Source organism: Fukomys damarensis, unplaced genomic scaffold, assembly GCF_012274545.1.
Source record: "Fukomys damarensis isolate Sample0158 unplaced genomic scaffold, DMR_v1.0_HiC HiC_scaffold_39, whole genome shotgun sequence".
Lineage (NCBI taxonomy): Eukaryota > Metazoa > Chordata > Mammalia > Rodentia > Bathyergidae > Fukomys > Fukomys damarensis.
This window is the reverse complement of record NW_022900951.1, coordinates 45816518-45824928: the sequence shown is the minus strand read 5'-3', so window position 1 is coordinate 45824928 and position 8411 is coordinate 45816518. Positions and strand designations below refer to the sequence as shown.

The 8411-nt window shown below is 42.2% G+C and overlaps 1 long non-coding RNA gene and 1 pseudogene across 1 annotated transcript; one reads left to right on the top strand and one right to left on the bottom strand.

Annotated features, from left to right (window-relative positions):
* Positions 1-591: 591 nt before the first annotated feature.
* Positions 592-1162, top strand: LOC117284750. The gene is made up of 3 exons (XR_004515860.1): positions 592-729; positions 829-933; positions 1045-1162. It is a non-coding gene; the product is annotated as an uncharacterized LOC117284750 (long non-coding RNA).
* A 5664-nt stretch (positions 1163-6826) lies between these two features.
* LOC104865964 lies at positions 6827-7251 on the bottom strand (annotated as a pseudogene).
* Positions 7252-8411: the final 1160 nt, after the last annotated feature.

Genomic DNA, 8411 nt, shown 5'->3' with positions numbered 1-8411 from the left:
TTTTTTTTTTTTTGTTGTTTGTTTGTTTGAGACAGGGTCTCACTATGTAGTTGAGACTGACCTGGAACTCACTATGTAACCCAGGCTAGTCTCGAACATACAGAAATCCTCCTGCCTGAGCCTCCCGAGGGCTGGGATTACAGGCGTGCGCCACTGCACCCAACCTGACTTAATTTTCATTACAGCGATTACCACCACCTGACAAATTACATGCTCACAATTTTTTGTGCTGTATGATTTCCATGGAATGGAAGTTCCATGAAGGCAGGGATTTTTGTCTCTCTCCATACAGCGATATGCACCTAATACCCATAATGGTTCATGACACATAATTTGGACAGAATAAATGAACAAGTGAATGAATAAATGCAAAGTTATGGTGGGAGACACAGCTAGACAAGTCGAAGATTCTGCTAGGGAACATGACCAAGTATGACAAGATTTATTTGGGCTAGTGTCCCTTTTGCCCCTAGGAGATGGTCCTTATCCTGAGAGAACTCGAAGGTTCTGCTGTTCCTCACCATTACTGACAGTAAAGGCCCACAACAGGCCGTCTCACTTGTCAAACGCTCCACCCCACCTGCCCCTTGCGGGGGCTGTGGCTGGGTTCTTAGGCAAGCAGCCTAGATCTATTCTGCATTACCCAGGGAGACAGCAGTGAGCACAATGTCCAGCACACAGAAAACATTTCACAACCTTCCCTGTTATCATGGCGGACACTGTAAGGAGGTAAATTTCAGTGTAGGGAGATTTCTCCTTATGTTCAAGACTGCAGAGAACGGGGATGGAGTTCGGGTTTTCGTCCTGATTTTGCCTTTCCATTCTTAGGGAATGGGCCAGAAAGGGTTTGCAGTCATTTGCGGGTTTGCACCACCAAGGGGCGCTCGAGGTGGAACAGTTTCGTGCTGGGTCGTACCACTGACAGGAACAGAGGTAAGGACAGTGCGCGTTGAAAGGAATCACTAGGGAGGGGCATCCATTTGGGAATAATCCTCTTGTGTGTGGCAGCACTGAAGTCTACTTAAAGCTCTCCGTTTCCAACAGGAGCACTAATACCCCCGTGTGTGGTCTGTTCCTACTCCGTTCTTCTGACCCAATGGAGACCGCAGCAGGAATCCATTTCCTTTCTGGATGGTGATTGGTCACCGAGGGAGCTACAAGTAAGCATTTCCGAGGTACCAAATGGTTCCGGATGGATGGATCCCTAGGCCCCGCCCCCTTTTCAATACCTAGTTCCGATTGACAGTCTTTTGGGGGCCGGCACGATGACGGCAGAACTGGAGTTCCGGCAGAGGGTGAGGGGTGTGGACGCGTGATGTGACGTGTTTTCTTCACGCGAGCTCGTTCAATCTTATTTATCCGTAATTCATCAATCTTATTTATCCGTAATTCATTCACAAGCATGGTCTGGCCCTTTTGGCACCCCACAATCATTCCTACATTCAATTACTGTTCAGGAAGAGGTCTCTGAGCTTGTTTGATGTGTCTCCCTAGGAAAGTGGGTAAAGCAGTTTGGGGGATGTGTATCACTTGGTAGGACATCTCAGATGCTGTTTGGGTATATTTGATAACTAAGGTATTTGGGAGATTGTGTCTGCGTGGGATATTTTATGCGAGTGGATTTTGTGCTCCTGAATATCATCTGGGTGTTCATTTCCTGAGCATTTGGGGCATTTGTGTCCCTGAATGTGTGATTTCTATGTAGGTGTCTGTGCACCCCAGTTTGAGGTTCCTGAGCTTCATTTCTGGGTCCCATGTTATAATAATGTCTCTGAGCTGCTGATGGGGCACTTTGTCTTGAGGTGTAGAGTATATGAACTGTTTGAGGGTCTTTCTCCAGGTTCTAAGGTTCTTTGATTTGTTCATAGACTTTATCTTAAGGTTATGTGATTTCTTTTTCTTTTTTGGTACCAGAAATCGAACTAAGGATGTTGCACTTGACAGGTGCGTGCCGCACCACTGAGCCACATCCCCAGCCCAGGTTATGCGATATTTCTGAGCTACTTGAACTGTGTTTCTCTTTTGGGAATCTTCATGTTAGGTTGGGAGGTATCTAGGTGGCTTGGGGTCTGTATAAAGTGTAAGGTATTTGAGTAGTTTTAATTTGTTTTCAGTGGTTGAAAACTTTGGGTTTTGTGTGTGTGTGTGTGTGTGTGTGTGTGTCTATCTTTGTCACAGTGTATATGGTCTCTGTTCTGCTTTTGTCTCAAGTTGTGAGCTCTCTGTGCAGGCAATTGTGGAGTATGTTTTAGATTGTGAGTTCAGTAGGCTGTCTTTGGTGACTGGGTAGCTGAACTGTTTGGAAGTCATTGTCTTGGGAGTGAAATTACTTCTTCCTCTTTTGTGTTTAGGGAGGGTACTGGAGATTGAGCCCAAGGCCTCAGGCATGCTAAGCAAGTGCTTTCTCACTGAGCTACATCTCCAGCCCTTAAAAAAAAATTTTTTTTTTTTTTTTTTTGGTACTGGGGATCAAACTCAGGCCCTTGTGCTTTCGAGGCCGGCAATGGGACCCCCAGGCTAAATCCTCAGCAAAAAAAAAAAAAAAAAAAAAAAAAAAAAATTCCCAGGCTAACTTCAAACTTGTGGTCCTCTTGCCTTCACCTCCCACATAGCCAGGGTTACAGGCATGTGCCACCATGCCCCCCTTCCTTTTTTTACTATGAGGGCTCTATCCAGGAACTGTGGGTTTTAGAGCCTGGAAGACTTGATTTCAAGGCCTGGCGCTCCCTAGTTCTGGTTGTGTGATATTGAACAAGTCATTTGTTTCCTTGAGCCTCAGCACTTACAGTATTATAGTCAATAAATGGGGTCAATGCTGATCTTGCAGAGTAGCTATACATTTCCACAATATGTGTAAAGGATCCCACTTTCAGTCATTTTTCAACAAGAATTTTCTGAGCAACCTATTATGTGCCCAATTGCTGTTCTAGGTTCTGGGAATACAAAAGAGAACAAAACTGACAACATTCTTGATTTAGTACAATTGGTCAGTAAAATATATGGCACATCACAGGGTGAAAAGTATTATGTATAGAGTTCAGGTGGGATCGGGAAAGAGCAAGTGGGTAGTATGTTGTTATTTTTATTAAGGATATACAGGGGACGTCGGAGTACAGACCTGGAAAAAGGAAAGATGGAAGCCAGGAGATAATCTAGGGCAGAAGGAACAGCATGTATAATAATCCGGAGGTGGGGAGCTGTTTTCTGGGTTCCTGGATATCAGGGAGTCCATGATACCCATAAGGCTTCACCTCAGGTTTGGGCATGTAGTGTTCAATGAAAGGTGTCTGATGTCCCCTTCTGTATGTCTCCCACAACCTATGAGGGAGGTGTTTATCCCCATGTTACAGATGAAAGACCCAAGGCTTGGAGCAATGCTCTGAGCCTTTCAACTCCCCCTTGGGGTTTGGATGTGGGGAGGGCTGACTGGCTAAGGGATGCAAGCTGAGTAGAATATACAGGTAAAGGGTTGGGGACTGTTTGGCATAATGGGTGAAGAAGATCTGTATGGGAGAATGGTGGTTTATTGAGATTTATCAATGAACTAAATGTATTAAGGATAGCAGGAGCTAGGTCTCTCGCTTTGGAAAAGGTAATTTCTTTTTATTATTAATTTTTGGTACATTTTAGGAATGTAATATGACATTCATCATCAAAAATTTGTACCTTTACATAATGTATCTTGGTTCTTATTTTTCCCCCATTCCCCTGCCCTCCCTTCAACCCCTCCACCCTTCCCTATTTACAAACATTTTGTTTCCATTTATTCCTTTTCTCATATTAATTATTTTCCCTTCTTTCCTTTCCCCAACCCCTCCTACTTCCCCCTCCCCTTTGGACCTTTTCTTCCTATTTTACATTATCTATTATTCCTTTTGATCTTTATTTACATTTTCACTTTCTCACACCAGAGAAACTATTTGGTATTTACACATCTGTTCTATTTATTTCATTTAAGAGTATGGCCTCAGTGTGTACCCATTTAGCTATAAATGTCTCTAATTTCTTATTCTTTATGGCTGAGTAGTACTCCATTTTATTTAAAAAAAAAACACTACATCTTCTTTATCCAGTTTCCAGTTGATGGGCAATTAGACTGTTTCCAAGTTTTAGCTACTACAAAATTGCTGCTATGAACATGGCTACACATATATTGCTGTGGTATGATTCTTTTCATTCTTTTGGGAAGATAACCAGTAGGGGAATAGCTGGGTCAAATGGGACCTCTAGTCCTAGTTCTTTGAGGCATCTCCACACTGATGGAAAGGTAATTTCAAATATGGAAAAGAAGAAAATTAAAACTCTGAGATGATATACTAAATTTGGAGGTCTCCACCTGAACTCATGGCTTTTATATATATGTACATGTGTGGATAAATTGACAGATATGGGTAGATATATGTGTGTGTGTACATATATGTATTCCAAAGTTCCTAGGAAAAACAATGCCCTAAAAGGAATAAGCACAGTTGGCCACTAGATCTTGGTTTCTAAACACCATTCTCCACCAAGAGAGCCAGTGCTCCTTTGAGAAATGGTTAGTACCGTGGCTGGGAGAGGGAAAAGTTAAGATGAGCCTAGCATGATTTATAGCATCCATAATATGACAGTGTTCAAGGAATGATGGGAACACATAAGACTGACACAGCAACTAGCTTAACTGGGCTCCTTCTGGCCAAACAGGACAATTTTAGCATCAAGATAACTGATGATAATAATGGATTACAGTCCACTGAATAAAATATTAATCCTGAGTCCATACTGATCCAAATAAATAAATTGTTTGTAAGTTTGATGAAAAACATAGTATTTAAATAATTTCAAAGGACTTCCTTGTAAAATGTCTTAATTATAAATGGGAAAATATAACTCTATAGGCTGACAGCTCCTTCATGAAGTGATCCGAGTGAATATCAGAAAAGGAACAAATTGAAATCATGTGCCATATGAAACAATGAAAATAGAGAAAATATGTGAAATTCCTGTTAAAGATGTTATAATCTGAACTTAATCATGAGGAAACAGGAAGACAAAGCTAACCCAGGGTTACTGTACAGAATAACTGGCTTATAATTTCCCAGTGCACAAAAGCCTGGAAAGGTAGAGGAACTGTTCCAGACTGAAGGACATGAAAGAGATGAGATAACTAAATGCAACATGTGATTTTAAACTGGATCCTTGTGCTGCAGATAAACTGTGTTGTTGGGGAAACCAGCAACTTTTATGGGTCTGTGTTATTCAGATTTCCATTACTGTAACAAAATACCTGAAATAATAAAAAAAGAAGAAAGATTTATTTTGGTTCACAGTTTTGGAGGTTTCAGTTCATAGTTGGTTGGCCCTGTTTCTTTTAGGCCTGTCGCAGGCAGTATATCATGGTGGAAGAATATGGCACAGTAAAGCTGCTCATTGGGACATGAAAAGCAGAGGAAGAGGAATGGGCTGGCTTCCCACTGTCTCCTTGAAAGGCATGCCCTCAAAGGTCAGAAGACCTCACATTGGACTCCAATTCCAACTTTCCACCATCTCTCAGTAGCATCATGCTGGGCCTAAACATTTGACACATGGGCCATTGTGGGACATTGCAGATCCAAACCTTAGCAGAGTCTGAGGATGAGGTGGCAATATTGTATCAATGGTAAATTCCTGATTTTGATAGTGATATTATAGTTATTTAGGAAAATACCCTTGGCTGTAGAAATGACAGGACATGTGTTCATTGTACCCTCAGTAGCTCAGGGAATAGAAAAGATCTTTTCAACTTTTCTGTAAGAAAATATTTCGTTGTATAATTGATAATGTGAAATAGGAAGAAAAGGGCTAATAGACTAGGGCAAGTGTGAAGGGTAGGGGAAAGGAAAGAAAGGAAAACAAAAAATATGAAAAAAAAGAAAAAAAATGGAAACAAAGTCTTTGTAAATAGAGAAGGGTAGAGGGGGTGAAATGGAGGGCAGAGATATGGGGAAAAATAAGAACCAAGATAACATTTTATATGATTTTTTTCCATATTGTGTCTTACTTTTGGGGGAGAGAATAGGAGGAGGAAGAAGCAAAAACAGTGCGTCATTGGAGTCCCCGAAGTGTGTGAGACTTACGGTAGTACAATTATGGGATGAAATAGCCAGGCAAATCAGATGGGAGGTGTCTTAACTTTCCTCATTGCTGGAACAAAATACTTGACTTAATTTTGGCTCACAGTTCAGAAGTTTCAGCCCATGTCTGGCAAGCTTAAACAAGAAAATGACATGGTAGAAAGGCCTGGGAAGAGTAAAGCTGGTCCTGTCAAGGGGGCCAGGAAACAGAGAGCAAGGGGAGAAGCTTAGAAGGGAGAAGATGTCCTTATAGGTCAAGCCTCCGGTCACCAGCCTCTAAACAGGCCTCGCCTCCTAACAGCAAGTTGTCTGCAGCTCCCTTATAATCCAGTCACCTTCTAAAAGCTCCACCCATGAGAGCATGAGGCTACTGGGGGGGACATCTAGATATAACCAATAACAAGATTTTCAAGGTTCTTTTTTTTCCTACTGATTTCTATAATTAAAATGATTAGGTGTGTAAGCAGCTAGCCAATGGTGTCCAATAAATGTCAGTTGTCTTTTCTAGCTGGGCTTCCCAAAGGCTGGGTTATGATTAGACATCATAATCCTTTCAGAGAAGGAAGTTTGCCTAGAAAACTAGGGAACTAAATGTACAGTACAGTTTGGGCAATGCATTTGGCTAGCCATCTCTCCCATCTTCCCCACCCCACTATGCCAAGAAGGAGCTGAGAGCAGAATTTCCCAAGTGGCTTTCTTAGGGTCTAGCCAGCTTGTTGTGTCAGGTTCCACACTTACCCAGTGCACAGTCCTCTCTTTTTTTGGTGATGATAACTATAGGGAGAGAAGCACATATGCATGCTGATTTCATGGATTGTTTTCAGGACCTCAACAGCCTACTGTCCTCAGTATCTCAGAAATGCACATCACTCACAGCTAGAACTTGGTTCCCTTCTTGAAGTCCTGCTTGATTTGCATCACAGCCAGGAATCATGTTGGAGATGAAGATGCCTAGGTGCAAGGCCTTCCCTCCTTGTATGTTAAATCTCAACTGAGCTCCAGGAGGTTTCTTCACTGAAAATTTGGAGAAGAAACTAGGTCAACTTACTGCTGTAGTCTGGGTGGTATACACTCTCATGAGGAGGAATCCATGCTGGAGGATTGTCTAGGCAGTCAGGCAAGCCATTGGGTAATAATCATACAGAACCTAGCTGTCCATGTTGGGCAAGGCACAGCAGACAGGCCTACGCCATCCCTGGCTTGGCTCACCACCAGTTCACCCTGGGAGCCTGAATTTCTTTTAAGAAGGAGATAACTCCATGAAAATTTAGTACATGAGCTATAGCTGTAATAGCCTTTAAACAGTAAAATATAAAAACCTTACCTTCTCTTAACACTCCCTATGTTATTGACCTGATTTGGTTTTCTTTTATTTTTGATGCTGGTGATCAAACCCAGGGCTTCATGTATGCTGGGGAAGTGCTGTATAACTGAGCTATACACCCAGCCCCAGATACAGTTTTTGTATTATGGGAATCATCACTGTCACCCATTGCTTTCAGCTAAGAGAACATAAGCTTCTCCAACCCCTGCCCTAATCCCTATTCCACATTTCCCACAAGGTCAGCAATGCTCTGTTTTGCCTCAGACACTTGGATTCCTTGTTTCTTTTAAATACACTCATTCTCAGGCAGGGGATTTATCTCAGTAGTTCCGCCGGCGGCTGCCTCACAAACACAAGGATCTGAGTTCAATCCCCAGCACCAAAAAAAAAAAAAAAAAAAAAAAAAAAAAAAAAACCAAAACCCAAGAAAACCATAAATACACTCATTTTCACTGTGCATATGGTTTCTCAAGTGATGGAATCATTGAAAACAGTTTAATTACTTCCCAGGAATCTGTGGGATGAAATGGAAAAAGGAAGTACGTTTTGGAGTCAGGCTAACTTTGGTTCAAATGCTGAGTTTGCTATTTTCCAGTCATGTGACTTTGGGCTAGTCACTTGTCCTTGCTGATTATCTGCTCCGCATTCATAAAAGGGCATTGGTGCTCACCAGACAGGGAAGTTGTGGGCTCTGGGAAGGACATGTGTAATGTTCCTCACCTGGACCTACAATGAATTTAGTGGTTAATATAGTATAGCGGGACAAGTAAGAGCAGTGACTGGAAAGACAGTCCAGGACTGAATTGCCCAGTGTCATGTGATGGGCAAGTTACTTAGGCTCTCTGTACCTCCCTTAGCTTATCTGTCATCGGGATAGTAACTTTCCCTCCTTTACGGAGTTATGTGAGGGTGAAAAGAGATGACCTGTCAGTCACTAAGGGTGGTGCCTTGTACAGAGCAAACCTGCTGTCATCACCCCTGGCCAGAACCTTACA